At 36.0% G+C, this 19,927-nt stretch overlaps 17 non-coding genes across 17 annotated transcripts; all 17 read left to right on the top strand.

The window, feature by feature from the left end:
• The first annotated feature begins 4,801 nt into the window (after window positions 1-4,801).
• On the top strand, window positions 4,802-4,874 carry TRNAT-CGU (transfer RNA threonine (anticodon CGU)). The gene has a single exon. It is a non-coding gene; the product is annotated as a tRNA-Thr (tRNA).
• Window positions 4,875-5,308: 434 nt separating this feature from the next.
• TRNAT-AGU (transfer RNA threonine (anticodon AGU)) lies at window positions 5,309-5,382 on the top strand. The gene has a single exon. It is a non-coding gene; the product is annotated as a tRNA-Thr (tRNA).
• Window positions 5,383-5,820: 438 nt separating this feature from the next.
• TRNAT-CGU (transfer RNA threonine (anticodon CGU)) lies at window positions 5,821-5,893 on the top strand. Its single transcript has one exon. It is a non-coding gene; the product is annotated as a tRNA-Thr (tRNA).
• A 433-nt stretch (window positions 5,894-6,326) lies between these two features.
• Window positions 6,327-6,400, top strand: TRNAT-AGU (transfer RNA threonine (anticodon AGU)). The gene has a single exon. It is a non-coding gene; the product is annotated as a tRNA-Thr (tRNA).
• A 438-nt stretch (window positions 6,401-6,838) lies between these two features.
• TRNAT-CGU (transfer RNA threonine (anticodon CGU)) lies at window positions 6,839-6,911 on the top strand. The gene has a single exon. It is a non-coding gene; the product is annotated as a tRNA-Thr (tRNA).
• Window positions 6,912-7,344: 433 nt separating this feature from the next.
• TRNAT-AGU (transfer RNA threonine (anticodon AGU)) lies at window positions 7,345-7,418 on the top strand. The gene has a single exon. It is a non-coding gene; the product is annotated as a tRNA-Thr (tRNA).
• Window positions 7,419-14,708: 7,290 nt separating this feature from the next.
• Window positions 14,709-14,781, top strand: TRNAT-CGU (transfer RNA threonine (anticodon CGU)). Its single transcript has one exon. It is a non-coding gene; the product is annotated as a tRNA-Thr (tRNA).
• Window positions 14,782-15,215: 434 nt separating this feature from the next.
• TRNAT-AGU (transfer RNA threonine (anticodon AGU)) lies at window positions 15,216-15,289 on the top strand. The gene has a single exon. It is a non-coding gene; the product is annotated as a tRNA-Thr (tRNA).
• A 438-nt stretch (window positions 15,290-15,727) lies between these two features.
• TRNAT-CGU (transfer RNA threonine (anticodon CGU)) lies at window positions 15,728-15,800 on the top strand. Its single transcript has one exon. It is a non-coding gene; the product is annotated as a tRNA-Thr (tRNA).
• Window positions 15,801-16,234: 434 nt separating this feature from the next.
• Window positions 16,235-16,308, top strand: TRNAT-AGU (transfer RNA threonine (anticodon AGU)). The gene has a single exon. It is a non-coding gene; the product is annotated as a tRNA-Thr (tRNA).
• Window positions 16,309-16,746: 438 nt separating this feature from the next.
• TRNAT-CGU (transfer RNA threonine (anticodon CGU)) lies at window positions 16,747-16,819 on the top strand. The gene has a single exon. It is a non-coding gene; the product is annotated as a tRNA-Thr (tRNA).
• A 434-nt stretch (window positions 16,820-17,253) lies between these two features.
• Window positions 17,254-17,327, top strand: TRNAT-AGU (transfer RNA threonine (anticodon AGU)). Its single transcript has one exon. It is a non-coding gene; the product is annotated as a tRNA-Thr (tRNA).
• A 438-nt stretch (window positions 17,328-17,765) lies between these two features.
• TRNAT-CGU (transfer RNA threonine (anticodon CGU)) lies at window positions 17,766-17,838 on the top strand. The gene has a single exon. It is a non-coding gene; the product is annotated as a tRNA-Thr (tRNA).
• A 434-nt stretch (window positions 17,839-18,272) lies between these two features.
• On the top strand, window positions 18,273-18,346 carry TRNAT-AGU (transfer RNA threonine (anticodon AGU)). Its single transcript has one exon. It is a non-coding gene; the product is annotated as a tRNA-Thr (tRNA).
• Window positions 18,347-18,784: 438 nt separating this feature from the next.
• On the top strand, window positions 18,785-18,857 carry TRNAT-CGU (transfer RNA threonine (anticodon CGU)). The gene has a single exon. It is a non-coding gene; the product is annotated as a tRNA-Thr (tRNA).
• Window positions 18,858-19,291: 434 nt separating this feature from the next.
• Window positions 19,292-19,365, top strand: TRNAT-AGU (transfer RNA threonine (anticodon AGU)). The gene has a single exon. It is a non-coding gene; the product is annotated as a tRNA-Thr (tRNA).
• A 438-nt stretch (window positions 19,366-19,803) lies between these two features.
• TRNAT-CGU (transfer RNA threonine (anticodon CGU)) lies at window positions 19,804-19,876 on the top strand. Its single transcript has one exon. It is a non-coding gene; the product is annotated as a tRNA-Thr (tRNA).
• The last annotated feature ends 51 nt before the right edge of the window (window positions 19,877-19,927 follow it).

Raw genomic sequence — 19,927 nt, 5'->3', positions numbered from 1 at the left:
TAAGATGTTATTTTCGTTTACAGTTTACTAGGTTTTCCATATCTAGTGCACGGCATGTCATTACTCAATGACGTATTAATTTCTAGTGAGCTATATTCAACAAGTGAATTAATATGGTCACAGTGCACACCTTTGAACTTACTACACAGTGTAAAATCGTGCACAATCGATATACCTTCTCTAGAGGTGTATTACAAGGGTTTTGTCCTCCTACTGGTACACAACGCTGACCTCTCCATGAGGTGTTTTATTTTTTTATTTTTTTATGTTTCACCTCTGTTTCAGTGCACATCTATCTAGTTCACGCGTTGTGTGGTTTCAGTCCACGCATCTGCAATCTACAATCTCCTGTCCTCTCCAGAGGTCAAGAGGGCAACGACAAACTTCATTATAGAGCACTTGTGTGAGTTGTCCTCCAGCAATGCTCAAGTTCCCGTTGGCTTCCGTTCGGCGTTTTCTGAGCAGCGTGAAACTTCCTTGTTCCTTGGAGTCTTTCGACTGCCTGTTCAACACCATTGCATTGGCAGGTACACCTGTAACATTTTTTTTTGTTATTATAGCTTAGGCTCATGTAGAATTCTTTTACACGGAAAGTGTAATCTAACGAACTTGTGGTTTCATGCATCTTTTGGACTTAGAACTACTCACACGCATACGCTACGTGTCTCCCTTCATTCAAATGACTACGGTGACTACTTTATTTATTTTATTTTATTGTTTTTAACAGCGTGTAGCCTATTGTACATTATCTTGTGCTTGCAATGTTTTAATGGTTGTTAGTTTTTTTTGTGCATTGTATATTACTTGACCTTTGGGGTTACTGTCCAAAGGGGATGTTCTTACCCTACATAGGGTGCCTATGGAGTATACAATTCTAGTCTGTTTTCCTTCGGGGACATATGCAAGGGTGGCAGTCCCTTTTGCATTTATATTTGTGTTCTTGGGTTTCAGTCTCATCTCTACGGTGCACAACATTTTTACCTCCACACGGGGTGTCACATGGGTCACTTTCCCATCTGTTCAGTGCACATGAAATCACCTCCAGGGTATTATTTTTGCACACTATATCATGGGTTCCTACGCATTTTTTTTATTGTGCAGTACTTTCACTTATGTTCAAATGGGTACAAGTCCCATGTGGTTGTAGTGGGTGTAGGTCCCACCTACCTTGTTCTTATGGGTACAATTCCCATGTGTTTGTGGTGGGTGTTAGTTCCACCTGGTTCTTATGGGTACAAGTCCCATGTGTTTGTGGTTCGTATGGGTACACGTCCCACGTGTTTGTAGTGGGTGTTAGTCCCACCTACCTTGTTTTTATGGGTACAAGTCCCATGTGTTTGTGGTGGGTGTTAGTTCCACCTACCTCGTTCTTATGGGTACAAGTCCCATGTGTTTCTAGTGGGTGTTAGTCCCATCTACGTCGTTTCTTATGGGTTTAAGTCCCATGTGTTGGTAGTGGGTGGGTCACCCATCTATGTCATTCTAATGAATATTTTATGCTTTTCTAGGTTTCTTGTGATGTACTCTCCACAGAATCTAAAAAGGTCTGTTATTGCTGTTTCTATAGAATCTCAAAAGGTCTGTTATTGCTGGTCCATAGAATCTCAAAAGAATTTTTATTGCTTTTCCTACAGCGTCCCAAATAGTCTGTTCATGCCGTTCCAACAGCCTGTCTCAATGCTGTCTACGTAGTACAGATGTTCTTCCTATACAACGAATGTCTACAGAGCCTCTAGTCAACACTAGGTTTGGGGATACCCTCTTACCAACGTTCATTTATTTGGTCCATTTTGTCCTTTCATACTACAGAGATAGAGACCCCACACTCATCTTGCACAAAAGTCATTTTGTCTGCTGTGGATGACGGAGAGTTCTGGATTTAGCACAGAGTCTCAGGACAAGCTACTGTTGTAAGAATTTCCCATCATTTTGGTTGGGTGTCTGTTGTTGGGAGGCAGCGCTTGTTTAGTGCATTTCTACTGCAGTACTACGATGGGCAACGTCAGGTGAGATTTATCATTGTTTTTAACTTTGATTTTTGGTCATTTTTTTTGTTTCTTTTGACCTGATGTTTGCAGTGTCAACTGCCGCTTTCAAATTTGAAGGTTTTGGGACACATCTTTAATGACATTTCTCCATCTGGTGTGTTTTTGCCATTTTTTTGTGGGGCTATACAGGGGCTACATGTTACTATTCTTGACTGTTTGCTTTACAGGTTTGATATCTGGATGCGCAGTTTGGGGTGTGCTCCGTTCACACTACTCGGGTGAGGGATCGCTCACCACCCTGGTTAAGCCTGCTTTATACATTGTGTCGTATAGGTCTTGAATAACTTTCCAATTATAGATCTAGTTTGATGGTGATATGTTGAACTTATGAGAACCTGTGTTTTTAGCGTATGTTGAAGTTTTAGAAGGAGAAGATTGTTTTACGTTTATACAATTTTCAAGTGTGCACTATTCTGTTTCCCTCTCACAGAGGACCCATGCAAAGGTTATAGTCTTATTGCACAAGAGCGGGTTCCGATCTGAACACTGTCAGTTCTACCCTTTTACAGGGAATTCATGCAAAGGTTACAGTCCTTTTTGCATTACTATGGGTTCTTACCCAAATATTCCTATCGTTTTTGGGAATTTGTCATGAGTACCTACTCATATGTGCTGTTTTATCGCAGTTACATTAGTACAGTGCACGGTGTAGTTTTTCAACACAAAGTTTGTCCTTACACTTATATGTATGGTGAGTATTTCCAGTTTTGTGCACTACTCATCTCTATCCCTAGAGATTAGTCGTGGGTTCTCACCCATGTATTCGAGTTTCCTTTTTAGCTTACGTTTTTACCATATTTGGGTGCTTTTCATGTTTTCATTGCTAAGTATGTTCTGTTGATATTTTATGTTTAATGCTATTTTTGCACAAATATCTTTGCATTACAATTTTGTGTTTTTGTTTGTGTTATTTTAGTGGTGTTTTGATGGGGAATCGCCCTTATTTTTCCTCATTATCCTTGTTTCTTTCTCCTTTTCAGTTTTCCTTCTGACGTCTTCTTCTCGTGTCTCTTGTGATTTCTGGTCTTTCCTTTGTTTTTCTGTCGTGTTTTCTTCCTCTGCGTTCGTCGCTGCCTGTGTTCTGTTTGTTTTCCATTTTCAGCCCCATTTTATTCCTGTTCTGGCCAGTGGGTGAGTTCGGAGGAAGTCTTTTGTGCTTTTTCTTGTCCTTTTCTCTTAAGTTGACTCTTCTTCGCTTTTGTGTAAGAAGGGAGGATGGTTTCTATGTCTTTTCTTCTCTGTTCTTTGATTTCCCTCTTGTTTGCTCTTCTTGTAATGGTTGCTCTCATACTGCTCTTCTTTTGATGGTTGTTTTGCTTTCACTTTCTCAAGTTCTTCTCTTATGTTTCTGGCTTTATGTTTTCCCGTATAAGAAAGGGGGATATGTTATATCCTGCTAATGCTAATGCATTGCCAGTCTACCACCAGTGGAATGTTAATGTGATGATGCTGTCAGAATGTTGGGAATCTGCAGTGAGTAATGACAGTTGACTGGGCTGAGCTACCTGCTGGCTGCTCCTGGTGGGGTCTTTATCTGGTCTACTTCTAATCTTCCTGTGATCCTGTACCATCACCAATAAAACCTCCTTAAACCATCTCAACTGAGTGGACTTGATCACTACAGTATCCTTGCTTGTTTAACATTAGAATACATATTAAGACACTTTAACACAGGCACAGAATTTGATCACCAATACTAAATTAATGATCCCTTCTGTATCACTAAAGTAGGTGCTGTGGCTAAGTGGTTAAAGCGCCTGTCTCGTAAACAAAAAATCCTGAGTTCAAATCTCAGCAGCACCTTATTATTGGTCCTTACATGTAAAAATAATTTTCCTCATGCAAATGTTTAATACATTTTAAAAAGAAAAGAGTTGTTCTGTGAACATTAGAATGGGTCATCTTAAATTGAAAAACTAAAAAACGTGGTATTGTGAAGATTTTCAAAGTAATGCTTTGAATGAAAAACGGAAAAAAGAGTGACAAAGAGCAAAATAGAGATAAAAAATCATTCTAGAGTTGAAATCAAGTAATGCATTCTTAAATAAAGAAGGCATAATTAAAACATTTATGAACAGGATAAGCAATATATCAATGAGGTGTTTATCAATAGGATCAGTATCCTCGTCTAAAGTAGTTGAGTAGAGCGTTTTCTGAACTGAGAAATGATTATGAAAGTGAAAAACTCAGGAGTCTCTTGAACACCATATGGCAAACTGTTCCTTAAAGCATTTTCAAGAGGGTGCTGTGGCTTAGCTGGTTAAAGCGTCTGTCTAGTAAACAGGAGATCCTGAGTTCAAATCTCCGCAGTGCCTTGCTTTCCTTATTCTTAAATAAAAAACTATTTTCATTAATTCGTCCTGCGATTCAATTAAATTAGAAAAGTCTGATTTATCTTTCGGTTGAACAGATCATCTTAAACCTAATAAAAACTGAAAGTGTTTTCAATATTATAGTAACAATACTGTGATTGCAAAATCAAAAAGGTATTTCAATGAGCAAGAGGCATATGAAATATAACCCTAGATTTGAGCAATATTGATGAATATATGTAAAACACTTATTTATGAACTATTCAAAATATGGGATTGAGTTTAAAATGTGTTCTTTTTTAATACAACATAGCTATTCTTGTTTATAGATTAGGAATCCTTGCTTGTTTAACATTAGAATACATATTAAGACACTTTAACACAGGCACAGAATTTGATCACCAATCCTAAATTAATGATCCCTTCTATATCACTAAAGTAGGTGCTGTGGCTAAGTGGTTAAAGCGCCTGTCTCGTAAACAGGAAATCCTGAGATCAAATCTCAGCAGCACCTTATTATTGGTCCTTACATGTAAAAATAATTTTCATCACACAAATGATTAATACATTTTAAAAAGAAAAGTGTTGTTCTGTGAACATTAGAATGGGTCATCTTAAATTGAAAAACAAAAAAACGTGGTATTGTGAAGATTTTCAAAGTAATGCTTTGAATGAAAAAGGGAAAAAAGAGTGACAAAGAGCAAAATAGAAATAAAAAATCATTCTAGAGTTGAAATCAAGTAATGCATTCTTAAAGAAGGCATAATTAAAACATTTATGAACAGGATAAGCAATATATCAATGAGGTGTTTATCAATAGGATCAGTATCCTCGTCTAAAGTAGTTGAGTAGAGCGTTTTCTGAACTGAGAAATGATTATGAAAGTAAAAAACTCAGGATTCTCTTGAACACCATATGGCAAACTGTTCCTTAAAGCATTTTCAAGAGGGTGCTGTGGCTTAGCTGGTTAAAGCGCCTGTCTAGTAAACAGGAGATCCTGAGTTCAAATCTCAGCAGTGCCTTGCTTTCCTCATTCTTAAATAAAAAACTATTTTCATTAATTCGTCCTGCGATTCAATTTAATTAGAAAAGTCTGATTTATCTTTCGGTTGAACAGATCATCTTAAACCTAATAAAAACTGAAAGTGTTTTCAATATTATAGTAACAATACTGTGATTGCAAAATCAAAAAGGTATTTCAATGAGCAAGAGGCATATGAAATATAACCCTAGATTTGAGCAATATTGATGAATATATGTAAAACACTTATTTATGAACTATTCAAAATATGGGATTGAGTTTAAAATGTGTTCTTTTTTAATACAACATAGCTATTCTTGTTTACAGATTAGGAATCCTTGCTTGTTTAACATTAGAATACATATTAAGACACTTTAACACAGGCACAGAATTTGATCACCAATACTAAATTAATGATCCCTTCTATATCGCTAAAGTAGGTGCTGTGGCTAAGTGGTTAAAGTGCCTGTCTCGTAAACAGGAAATCCTGAGTTCAAATCTCAGCAGCACCTTATTATTGGTCCTTACATGTAAAAATAATTTTCATCACACAAATGATTAATACATTTTAAAAAGAAAAGTGTTGTTCTGTGAACATTAGAATGGGTCATCTTAAATTGAAAAACAAAAAAACGTGGTATTGTGAAGATTTTCAAAGTAATGCTTTGAATGAAAAAGGGAAAAAGAGTGACAAAGAGCAAAATAGAGATTAAAAATCATTCTAGAGTTGAAATCAAGTAATGTATTCTTAAAGAAGGCATAATTAAAACATTTATGAACAGGATAAGCAATATATCAATGAGGTGTTTATCAATAGGATCAGTATCCTCGTCTAAAGTAGTTGAGTAGAGCGTTTTCTGAACTGAGAAATGATTATGAAAGTAAAAAACTCAGGATTCTCTTGAACACCATATGGCAAACTGTTCCTTAAAGCATTTTCAAGAGGGTGCTGTGGCTTAGCTGGTTAAAGCGCCTGTCTAGTAAACAGGAGATCCTGAGTTCAAATCTCAGCAGTGCCTTGCTTTCCTCATTCTTAAATAAAAAACTATTTTCATTAATTCGTCCTGCGATTCAATTTAATTAGAAAAGTCTGATTTATCTTTCGGTTGAACAGATCATCTTAAACCTAATAAAAACTGAAAGTGTTTTCAATATTATATTAACAATACTGTGATTGCAAAATCAAAAAGGTATTTCAATGAGCAAGAGGCAGATGAAATATAACCCTAGATTTGAGCAATATTGATGAATATATGTAAAACACTTATTTATGAACTATTCAAAATATGGGATTGAGTTTAAAATGTGTTCTTTTTTAATACAACATAGCTATTCTTGTTTATAGATTAGGAATCCTTGCTTGTTTAACATTAGAATACATATTAAGACACTTTAACACAGGCACAGAATTTGATCACCAATCCTAAATTAATGATCCCTTCTATATCACTAAAGTAGGTGCTGTGGCTAAGTGGTTAAAGCGCCTGTCTCGTAAACAGGAAATCCTGAGATCAAATCTCAGCAGCACCTTATTATTGGTTCTTACATGTAAAAATATTTTCATCACGCAAATGTTTAATACATTTTAAAAAGAAAAGTGTTGTTCTGTGAACATTAGAATGGGTCATCTTAAATTGAAAAACAAAAAAACCTGGTATTGTGAAGATTTTCAAAGTAATGCTTTGAATGAAAAAGGGAAAAAAGAGTGACAAAGAGCAAAATAGAGATAAAAAATCATTCTAGAGTTGAATTCAAGTAATGCATTCTTAAAGAAGGCATAATTAAAACATTTATGAACAGGATAAGCAATATATCAATGAGGTGTTTATGAATAGGATCAGTATCCTCGTCTAAACTATTTGAGTAGTGTGTTTTCTGAACTGAGAAATGATTATGAAAGTGAAAAACTCAGGTTTCTCTTGAACACCATATGGCAAACTGTTCCTTAAGGCATTTTCAAGAGGGTGCTGTGGCTTAGCTGGTTAAAGCGCCTGTCTAGTATACAGGTGATCCTGAGTTCAAATCTCAGCAGTGCCTTGCTTTCTGCATTCTTAAATAAAACATTATTTTCATTAACTCGTCCTGCGATTCAATTAAATTAGAAAAGTCTGATTTATCTTTCGGTTGAACAGATCATCTTAAACCTAATAAAAACTGAAAGTGTTTTCAATATTATAGTAACAATACTGTGTTTGCAAAATTAAAAAGGTATTTCAATGAGCAAGAGGCAGATGAAATATGACCCTAGATTTGAGCAATATTGATGAATATATGTAAAACACTTATTTATAAACTATTCAAAATATGGGATTGAGTTTAAAATGTGTTCTTTTTTAATACAACATAGCTATTCTTGTTTACAGATTAGGAATCTGTTATATCCTGCTAATGCTAATGCATTGCCAGTCTACCACCAGTGGAATGTTAATGTGATGATGCTGTGAGAATGTTGGGAATCTGCAGTGAGTAATGACAGTTGACTGGGCTGAGCTGCCTGCTGGCTGCTCCTGGTGGGGTCTTTATCTGGTCTACTTCTAATCTTCCTGTGATCCTGTACCATAACCAATAAAACCTCCTTAAACCATCTCAACTGAGTGGACTTGATCACTACAGAATTTTGGCGACGATTTTAAACTTAAAGAACCTACTTCTGTCACCTCAAGCAACTTCAATTTCAAGCAACTTCAACTTCAAGCAACTTCAAGAATACATCAACCTCCAGCAACTGAACTCAAGTTATCTCAACTGGCATCCTGACCCCACCAGTGACCTCCCATCGGTCGCCCACTACTACCAGTCTGCCAGTTGTTCCTGTGAGGAAAAGCGTCTGGGAGTTCTACTTCTGCAGCTGCCCATTCAGTCTTTGGCGTCTACTCTCCAGAGCTATTGCTACACGTCTTTTGCTGTGCCTTCATGTGAGGGTAAGCCTACTTCAAGCTTTCCTACATCTGGGAAACTGCTATGCCTTCAACATGGGTAAGCCTGACACTTTACTACGTTTTTTTTCTGTGCTGTGCCTTCAGAGGGTAAGCCTACCTACATCTACACTCTACGTCTAAGTGCCAGCTCAAGTCTATAACCAGCTCCTGCCTCTGCTTGCTGTTCCTACAGCATCACAAGTGCCAGTTCCTGTCTCAATAGCTTTGTTTGCTGTCCTGCTTTTCACCAGATATCTCTTTTCCAAGCATGCTGTAATTCATCATCAAAGTTTTCTACATGTGCCACAAGAAATTACTTCTCAACTATTGCTTACAAAGCAACTACTTATGTCTACATTGCCTCAGAAACAATTCACAGTGTTTCATTGACTAAGGTAACCAGTGGCTATCTCAGTTTTTGCCTCCAGTGTTGTCTGTTAGGCTCAACATTGCCTTTCTGTGGAATTGGATGTGTGACATTTTTTTTAAATGTAGCAAGTGTGGGGACATACGCGGAGATCAGAGCAGAGCACATTCAAATTTGTTTCTACCAATGGTTGTTTGCTGCGAGGGAAATATTTTATACCTGTTGTGTGGCGTTTCAAATTTCAAAAGCGGCAACCTCATTTCACAATGGTATTAATGGAATTAATCTCATCTCCTCTGGTAAAGCTTGAGCGCTTCAACTCTATCAAGAACTCTCCGTGTGAGTAGAGCTACTAATTCCCTGTGATGAACTTCAAGTTGGGTGAGAGAAAATTTTCTGTTCTTGTGTTACTGCCTGACATGCTGAGGAGCAACTTTCAAGCGCTATGGGGGGAGTGTCATTATTTTCGTCTTCCCCGTGTTTTACCCGGCTCTGCCTATGGAAATGCTTCATTTTTGGGAGGTTAGCCATGTTTTTATTTGCATCGATGGGCCTCTGGTAAGCCATTGCTTCATTGGGCAGTTTAACATTATTTTTTTCTGTTATTTAAAAAAAAAGAAAGAGCGCGCGTTCGTTCTTGTGCACGCGATCTTACCTGCTTGGCATAATCTTCGGACCTCTTCCTACGTCATAATTGGCAGCTGATGAGGGATGCTCTGCAGCAAGGACGTGCGGTGAGCCATCCTGCTCCGCGTTGAATACGTGCCACCATCTTAGCTGAATTACGTTTCATGCTGCAGACTGCAAGGTATTCTCTGATTCTCTCACTTTAAATAAAGTTTTATGTGCCTCCAGCATGTCACCGGTCTATTTACAAGACTGCCAGGGGGTGAATTGACTACGAGGTATTTCCACCTTTGTTTCGTCAGGGTCGGATGGAATTCACACGATTTACCAAATAATATTTTTTTATGTTGTCTTGAGGTGAACATTCTTGAAACGTACTGCACACTGTTGTGAGGATTTTTGGATCGACGATGTGTTAACGACATTTCAGTGTGCTATTTTTTCTTCCTGGTGACTCAAAACATTTTCATTGCTTTGTTGCTTCATCGAGTGCAGTTTAGGAATGTACAATACTGTCTGTCAATATCTTGTGTTTACGCAGATTAAATTTTTGGCCTATGCTGCCATCTAGTGTCTATGTCTCACATTTTAAACTCAAAGCTTCATTGGCAAATGTATTAAGATGTTATTTTCGTTTACAGTTTACTAGGTTTTCCATTTCTAGTGCACGGCATGTCATTACTCAATGACGTATTAATTTCTAGTGAGCTATATTCAACAAGTGAATTAATATGGTCACAGTGCACACCTTTGAACTTACTACACAGTGTAAAATCGTGCACAATCGATATACCTTCTCTAGAGGTGTATTACAAGGGTTTTGTCCTCCTACTGGTACACAACGCTGACCTCTCCATGAGGTGTTTTATTTTTTTATTTTTTTATGTTTCACCTCTGTTTCAGTGCACATCTATCTAGTTCACGCGTTGTGTGGTTTCAGTCCACGCATCTGCAATCTACAATCTCCTGTCCTCTCCAGAGGTCAAGAGGGCAACGACAAACTTCATTATAGAGCACTTGTGTGAGTTGTCCTCCAGCAATGCTCAAGTTCCCGTTGGCTTCCGTTCGGCGTTTTCTGAGCAGCGTGAAACTTCCTTGTTCCTTGGAGTCTTTCGACTGCCTGTTCAACACCATTGCATTGGCAGGTACACCTGTAACATTTTTTTTTGTTATTATAGCTTAGGCTCATGTAGAATTCTTTTACACGGAAAGTGTAATCTAACGAACTTGTGGTTTCATGCATCTTTTGGACTTAGAACTACTCACACGCATACGCTACGTGTCTCCCTTCATTCAAATGACTACGGTGACTACTTTATTTATTTTATTTTATTGTTTTTAACAGCGTGTAGCCTATTGTACATTATCTTGTGCTTGCAATGTTTTAATGGTTGTTAGTTTTTTTTGTGCATTGTATATTACTTGACCTTTGGGGTTACTGTCCAAAGGGGATGTTCTTACCCTACATAGGGTGCCTATGGAGTATACAATTCTAGTCTGTTTTCCTTCGGGGACATATGCAAGGGTGGCAGTCCCTTTTGCATTTATATTTGTGTTCTTGGGTTTCAGTCTCATCTCTACGGTGCACAACATTTTTACCTCCACACGGGGTGTCACATGGGTCACTTTCCCATCTGTTCAGTGCACATGAAATCACCTCCAGGGTATTATTTTTGCACACTATATCATGGGTTCCTACGCATTTTTTTTATTGTGCAGTACTTTCACTTATGTTCAAATGGGTACAAGTCCCATGTGGTTGTAGTGGGTGTAGGTCCCACCTACCTTGTTCTTATGGGTACAATTCCCATGTGTTTGTGGTGGGTGTTAGTTCCACCTGGTTCTTATGGGTACAAGTCCCATGTGTTTGTGGTTCGTATGGGTACACGTCCCACGTGTTTGTAGTGGGTGTTAGTCCCACCTACCTTGTTTTTATGGGTACAAGTCCCATGTGTTTGTGGTGGGTGTTAGTTCCACCTACCTCGTTCTTATGGGTACAAGTCCCATGTGTTTCTAGTGGGTGTTAGTCCCATCTACGTCGTTTCTTATGGGTTTAAGTCCCATGTGTTGGTAGTGGGTGGGTCACCCATCTATGTCATTCTAATGAATATTTTATGCTTTTCTAGGTTTCTTGTGATGTACTCTCCACAGAATCTAAAAAGGTCTGTTATTGCTGTTTCTATAGAATCTCAAAAGGTCTGTTATTGCTGGTCCATAGAATCTCAAAAGAATTTTTATTGCTTTTCCTACAGCGTCCCAAATAGTCTGTTCATGCTGTTCCAACAGCCTGTCTCAATGCTGTCTACGTAGTACAGATGTTCTTCCTATACAACGAATGTCTACAGAGCCTCTAGTCAACACTAGGTTTGGGGATACCCTCTTACCAACGTTCATTTATTTGGTCCATTTTGTCCTTTCATACTACAGGGATAGAGACCCCACACTCATCTTGCACAAAAGTCATTTTGTCTGCTGTGGATGACGGAGAGTTCTGGATTTAGCACAGAGTCTCAGGACAAGCTACTGTTGTAAGAATTTCCCATCATTTTGGTTGGGTGTCTGTTGTTGGGAGGCAGCGCTTGTTTAGGGCATTTCTACTGCAGTACTACGATGGGCAACGTCAGGTGAGATTTATCATTGTTTTTAACTTTGATTTTTGGTCATTTTTTTTGTTTCTTTTGACCTGATGTTTGCAGTGTCAACTGCCGCTTTCAAATTTGAAGGTTTTGGGACACATCTTTAATGACATTTCTCCATCTGGTGTGTTTTTGCCATTTTTTTGTGGGGCTATACAGGGGCTACATGTTACTATTCTTGACTGTTTGCTTTACAGGTTTGATATCTGGATGCGCAGTTTGGGGTGTGCTCCGTTCACACTACTCGGGTGAGGGATCGCTCACCACCCTGGTTAAGCCTGCTTTATACATTGTGTCGTATAGGTCTTGAATAACTTTCCAATTATAGATCTAGTTTGATGGTGATATGTTGAACTTATGAGAACCTGTGTTTTTAGCGTATGTTGAAGTTTTAGAAGGAGAAGATTGTTTTACGTTTATACAATTTTCAAGTGTGCACTATTCTGTTTCCCTCTCACAGAGGACCCATGCAAAGGTTATAGTCTTATTGCACAAGAGCGGGTTCCGATCTGAACACTGTCAGTTCTACCCTTTTACAGGGAATTCATGCAAAGGTTACAGTCCTTTTTGCATTACTATGGGTTCTTACCCAAATATTCCTATCGTTTTTGGGAATTTGTCATGAGTACCTACTCATATGTGCTGTTTTATCGCAGTTACATTAGTACAGTGCACGGTGTAGTTTTTCAACACAAAGTTTGTCCTTACACTTATATGTATGGTGAGTATTTCCAGTTTTGTGCACTACTCATCTCTATCCCTAGAGATTAGTCGTGGGTTCTCACCCATGTATTCGAGTTTCATATTTAGCTTACGTTTTTACCATATTTGGGTGCTTTTCATGTTTTCATTGCTAAGTATGTTCTGTTGATATTTTATGTTTAATGCTATTTTTGCACAAATATCTTTGCATTACAATTTTGTGTTTTTGTTTGTGTTATTTTAGTGGTGTTTTGATGGGGAATCGCCCTTATTTTTCCTCATTATCCTTGTTTCTTTCTCCTTTTCAGTTTTCCTTCTGACGTCTTCTTCTCGTGTCTCTTGTGATTTCTGGTCTTTCCTTTGTTTTTCTGTCGTGTTTTCTTCCTCTGCGTTCGTCGCTGCCTGTGTTCTGTTTGTTTTCCATTTTCAGCCCCATTTTATTCCTGTTCTGGCCAGTGGGTGAGTTCGGAGGAAGTCTTTTGTGCTTTTTCTTGTCCTTTTCTCTTAAGTTGACTCTTCTTCGCTTTTGTGTAAGAAGGGAGGATGGTTTCTATGTCTTTTCTTCTCTGTTCTTTGATTTCCCTCTTGTTTGCTCTTCTTGTAATGGTTGCTCTCATACTGCTCTTCTTTTGATGGTTGTTTTGCTTTCACTTTCTCAAGTTCTTCTCTTATGTTTCTGGCTTTATGTTTTCCCGTATAAGAAAGGGGGATATGTTATATCCTGCTAATGCTAATGCATTGCCAGTCTACCACCAGTGGAATGTTAATGTGATGATGCTGTCAGAATGTTGGGAATCTGCAGTGAGTAATGACAGTTGACTGGGCTGAGCTACCTGCTGGCTGCTCCTGGTGGGGTCTTTATCTGGTCTACTTCTAATCTTCCTGTGATCCTGTACCATCACCAATAAAACCTCCTTAAACCATCTCAACTGAGTGGACTTGATCACTACAGTATCCTTGCTTGTTTAACATTAGAATACATATTAAGACACTTTAACACAGGCACAGAATTTGATCACCAATACTAAATTAATGATCCCTTCTGTATCACTAAAGTAGGTGCTGTGGCTAAGTGGTTAAAGCGCCTGTCTCGTAAACTAAAAATCCTGAGTTCAAATCTCAGCAGCACCTTATTATTGGTCCTTACATGTAAAAATAATTTTCCTCATGCAAATGTTTAATACATTTTAAAAAGAAAAGAGTTGTTCTGTGAACATTAGAATGGGTCATCTTAAATTGAAAAACTAAAAAACGTGGTATTGTGAAGATTTTCAAAGTAATGCTTTGAATGAAAAACGGAAAAAAGAGTGACAAAGAGCAAAATAGAGATAAAAAATCATTCTAGAGTTGAAATCAAGTAATGCATTCTTAAAGAAGGCATAATTAAAACATTTATGAACAGGATAAGCAATATATCAATGAGGTGTTTATCAATAGGATCAGTATCCTCGTCTAAAGTAGTTGAGTAGAGCGTTTTCTGAACTGAGAAATGATTATGAAAGTGAAAAACTCAGGAGTCTCTTGAACACCATATGGCAAACTGTTCCTTAAAGCATTTTCAAGAGGGTGCTGTGGCTTAGCTGGTTAAAGCGTCTGTCTAGTAAACAGGAGATCCTGAGTTCAAATCTCCGCAGTGCCTTGCTTTCCTTATTCTTAAATAAAAAACTATTTTCATTAATTCGTACTGCGATTCAATTAAATTAGAAAAGTCTGATTTATCTTTCGGTTGAACAGATCATCTTAAACCTAATAAAAACTGAAAGTGTTTTCAATATTATAGTAACAATACTGTGATTGCAAAATCAAAAAGGTATTTCAATGAGCAAGAGGCATATGAAATATAACCCTAGATTTGAGCAATATTGATGAATATATGTAAAACACTTATTTATGAACTATTCAAAATATGGGATTGAGTTTAAAATGTGTTCTTTTTTAATACAACATAGCTATTCTTGTTTACAGATTAGGAATCCTTGCTTGTTTAACATTAGAATACATATTAAGACACTTTAACACAGGCACAGAATTTGATCACCAATACTAAATTAATGATCCCTTCTATATCGCTAAAGTAGGTGCTGTGGCTAAGTGGTTAAAGTGCCTGTCTCGTAAACAGGAAATCCTGAGTTCAAATCTCAGCAGCACCTTATTATTGGTCCTTACATGTAAAAATAATTTTCATCACACAAATGATTAATACATTTTAAAAAGAAAAGTGTTGTTCTGTGAACATTAGAATGGGTCATCTTAAATTGAAAAACAAAAAAACGTGGTATTGTGAAGATTTTCAAAGTAATGCTTTGAATGAAAAAGGGAAAAAAGAGTGACAAAGAGCAAAATAGAGATTAAAAATCATTCTAGAGTTGAAATCAAGTAATGTATTCTTAAAGAAGGCATAATTAAAACATTTATGAACAGGATAAGCAATATATCAATGAGGTGTTTATCAATAGGATCAGTATCCTCGTCTAAAGTAGTTGAGTAGAGCGTTTTCTGAACTGAGAAATGATTATGAAAGTAAAAAACTCAGGATTCTCTTGCACACCATATGGCAAACTGTTCCTTAAAGCATTTTCAAGAGGGTGCTGTGGCTTAGCTGGTTAAAGCGCCTGTCTAGTAAACAGGAGATCCTGAGTTCAAATCTCAGCAGTGCCTTGCTTTCCTCATTCTTAAATAAAAAACTATTTTCATTAATTCGTCCTGCGATTCAATTTAATTAGAAAAGTCTGATTTATCTTTCGGTTGAACAGATCATCTTAAACCTAATAAAAACTGAAAGTGTTTTCAATATTATAGTAACAATACTGTGATTGCAAAATCAAAAAGGTATTTCAATGAGCAAGAGGCAGATGAAATATAACCCTAGATTTGAGCAATATTGATGAATATATGTAAAACACTTATTTATGAACTATTCAAAATATGGGATTGAGTTTAAAATGTGTTCTTTTTTAATACAACATAGCTATTCTTGTTTATAGATTAGGAATCCTTGCTTGTTTAACATTAGAATACATATTAAGACACTTTAACACAGGCACAGAATTTGATCACCAATCCTAAATTAATGATCCCTTCTATATCACAAAAGTAGGTGCTGTGGCTAAGTGGTTAAAGCGCCTGTCTCGTAAACAGGAAATCCTGAGATCAAATCTCAGCAGCACCTTATTATTGGTCCTTACATGTAAAAATAATTTTCATCACACAAATGATTAATACATTTTAAAAAGAAAAGTGTTGTTCTGTGAACATTAGAATGGGTCATCTTAAATTGAAAAACAAAAAAACGTGGTATTGTGAAGATTTTCAAAGTAATGCTTTGAATGAAAAAGGGAAAAAAGAGTGACAAAGAGCAAAATAGAAATAAAAAATCATTCTAGAGTTGAAATCAAGTAATGCATTCTTAAAGAAGGCATAATTAAAACATTTATGAACAGGATAAGCAATATATCAATGAGGTGTTTATCAATAGGATCAGTATCCTCGTCTAAAGTAGTTGAGTAGAGCGTTTTCTGAACTGAGAAATGATTATGAAAGTAAAAAACTCAGGATTCTCTTGAACACCATATGGCAAACTGTTCCTTAAAGCATTTTTAAGAGGGTGCTGTGGCTTAGCTGGTTAAAGCGCCTGTCTAGTAAACAGGAGATCCTGAGTTCAAATCTCAGCAGTGCCTTGCTTTCCTCATTCTTAAATAAAAAACTATTTTCATTAATTCGTCCTGCGATTCAATTTAATTAGAAAAGTCTGATTTATCTTTCGGTTGAACAGATCATCTTAAACCTAATAAAAACTGAAAGTGTTTTCAATATTATAGTAACAATACTGTGATTGCAAAATCAAAAAGGTATTTCAATGAGCAAGAGGCATATGAAATATAACCCTAGATTTGAGCAATATTGATGAATATATGTAAAACACTTATTTATGAACTATTCAAAATATGGGATTGAGTTTAAAATGTGTTCTTTTTTAATACAACATAGCTATTCTTGTTTACAGATTAGGAATCCTTGCTTGTTTAACATTAGAATACATATTAAGACACTTTAACACAGGCACAGAATTTGATCACCAATACTAAATTAATGATCCCTTCTATATCGCTAAAGTAGGTGCTGTGGCTAAGTGGTTAAAGTGCCTGTCTCGTAAACAGGAAATCCTGAGTTCAAATCTCAGCAGCACCTTATTATTGGTCCTTACATGTAAAAATAATTTTCATCACACAAATGATTAATACATTTTAAAAAGAAAAGTGTTGTTCTGTGAACATTAGAATGGGTCATCTTAAATTGAAAAACAAAAAAACGTGGTATTGTGAAGATTTTCAAAGTAATGCTTTGAATGAAAAAGGGAAAAAAGAGTGACAAAGAGCAAAATAGAGATTAAAAATCATTCTAGAGTTGAAATCAAGTAATGTATTCTTAAAGAAGGCATAATTAAAACATTTATGAACAGGATAAGCAATATATCAATGAGGTGTTTATCAATAGGATCAGTATCCTCGTCTAAAGTAGTTGAGTAGAGCGTTTTCTGAACTGAGAAATGATTATGAAAGTAAAAAACTCAGGATTCTCTTGAACACCATATGGCAAACTGTTCCTTAAAGCATTTTCAAGAGGGTGCTGTGGCTTAGCTGGTTAAAGCGCCTGTCTAGTAAACAGGAGATCCTGAGTTCAAATCTCAGCAGTGCCTTGCTTTCCTCATTCTTAAATAAAAAACTATTTTCATTAATTCGTCCTGCGATTCAATTTAATTAGAAAAGTCTGATTTATCTTTCGGTTGAACAGATCATCTTAAACCTAATAAAAACTGAAAGTGTTTTCAATATTATAGTAACAATACTGTGATTGCAAAATCAAAAAGGTATTTCAATGAGCAAGAGGCAGATGAAATATAACCCTAGATTTGAGCAATATTGATGAATATATGTAAAACACTTATTTATGAACTATTCAAAATATGGGATTGAGTTTAAAATGTGTTCTTTTTTAATACAACATAGCTATTCTTGTTTATAGATTAGGAATCCTTGCTTGTTTAACATTAGAATACATATTAAGACACTTTAACACAGGCACAGAATTTGATCACCAATCCTAAATTAATGATCCCTTCTATATCACTAAAGTAGGTGCTGTGGCTAAGTGGTTAAAGCGCCTGTCTCGTAAACAGGAAATCCTGAGTTCAAATCTCAGCAGCACCTTATTATTGGTCCTTACATATAAAAATAATTTTCATCACGCAAATGTTTAATACATTTTAAAAAGAAAAGTGTTGTTCTGTGAACATTAGAATGGGTCATCTTAAATTGAAAAACAAAAAAACCTGGTATTGTGAAGATTTTCAAAGTAATGCTTTGAATGAAAAAGGGAAAAAAGAGTGACAAAGAGCAAAATAGAGATAAAAAATCATTCTAGAGTTGAATTCAAGTAATGCATTCTTAAAGAAGGCATAATTAAAACATTTATGAACAGGATAAGCAATATATCAATGAGGTGTTTATGAATAGGATCAGTATCCTCGTCTAAACTATTTGAGTAGTGCGTTTTCTGAACTGAGAAATGATTATGAAAGTGAAAAACTCAGGTTTCTCTTGAACACCATATGGCAAACTGTTCCTTAAGGCATTTTCAAGAGGGTGCTGTGGCTTAGCTGGTTAAAGCGCCTGTCTAGTATACAGGTGATCCTGAGTTCAAATCTCAGCAGTGCCTTGCTTTCCGCATTCTTAAATAAAACATTATTTTCATTAAGTCGTCCTGCGATTCAATTAAATTAGAAAAGTCTGATTTATCTTTCGGTTGAACAGATCATCTTAAACCTAATAAAAACTGAAAGTGTTTTCAATATTATAGTAACAATACTGTGTTTGCAAAATTAAAAAGGTATTTCAATGAGCAAGAGGCAGATGAAATATGACCCTAGATTTGAGCAATATTGATGAATATATGTAAAACACTTATTTATAAACTATTCAAAATATGGGATTGAGTTTAAAATGTGTTCTTTTTTAATACAACATAGCTATTCTTGTTTACAGATTAGGAATCCTTGCTTGTTTAACATTAGAATACATATTAAGACACTTTAACACAGGCACAGAATTTGATCACCAATACTAAATTAATGATCCCTTCTGTATCACTAAAGTAGGTGCTGTGGCTAAGTGGTTAAAGCGCCTGTTTCGTAAACAGGAAATCCTGAGTTCAAATCTCAGCAGCACCTTATTATTGGTCCTTACATGTAAAAATAATTTTCATCACGCAAATGTTTAATACATTTTAAAAAGAAAAGTGTTGTTCTGTGAACATTAGAATGGGTCATCTTAAATTGAAAAACTAAAAAACGTGGTATTGTGAAGATTTTCAAAGTAATGCTTTGAATGAAAAACGGAAAAAAAAGTGACAAAGAGCAAAATAGAGATAAAAAATCATTCTAGAGTTGAAATCAAGTAATGCATTCTTAAAGAAGGCATAATTAAAACATTTATGAACAGGATAAGCAATATATCAATGAGGTGTTTATCAATAGGATCAGTATCCTCGTCTAAAGTAGTTGAGTAGAGCGTTTTCTGAACTGAGAAATGATTATGAAAGTGAAAAACTCAGGAGTCTCTTGAACACCATATGGCAAACTGTTCCTTAAAGCATTTTCAAGAGGGTGCTGTGGCTTAGCTGGTTAAAGCGCCTGTCTAGTAAACAGGAGATCCTGAGTTCAAATCTCAGCAGTGCCTTGCTTTCCTTATTCTTAAATACAAAACTATTTTCATTAATTCGTCCTGCGATTGAATTAAATTAGAAAAGTCTGATTTATCTTTCGGTTGAACAGATCATCTTAAACCTAATAAAAACTGAAAGTGTTTTCAATATTATAGTAACAATACTGTGATTGCAAAATCAAAAAGGTATTTCAATGAGCAAGAGGCATATGAAATATAACCCTAGATTTGAGCAATATTGATGAATATATGTAAAACACTTATTTATGAACTATTCAAAATATGGGATTGAGTTTAAAATGTGTTCTTTTTTAATACAACATAGCTATTCTTGTTTACAGATTAGGAATCCTTGCTTGTTTAACATTAGAATACATATTAAGACACTTTAACACAGGCACAGAATTTGATCACCAATACTAAATTAATGATCCCTTCTATGTCGCTAAAGTAGGTGCTGTGGCTAAGTGGTTAAAGCGCTTGTCTCGTAAACAGGAAATCCTGAGTTCAAATCTCAGCAGCACCTTATTATTGGTCCTTACATGTAAAAATAATTTTCATCACACAAATGATTAAT

This window comes from Triturus cristatus, chromosome 8 (assembly GCF_964204655.1).
Source record: "Triturus cristatus chromosome 8, aTriCri1.1, whole genome shotgun sequence".
Taxonomy (NCBI): Eukaryota; Metazoa; Chordata; class Amphibia; order Caudata; family Salamandridae; genus Triturus; species Triturus cristatus.
This window is presented reverse-complemented; position numbering and strand designations above follow the sequence as displayed.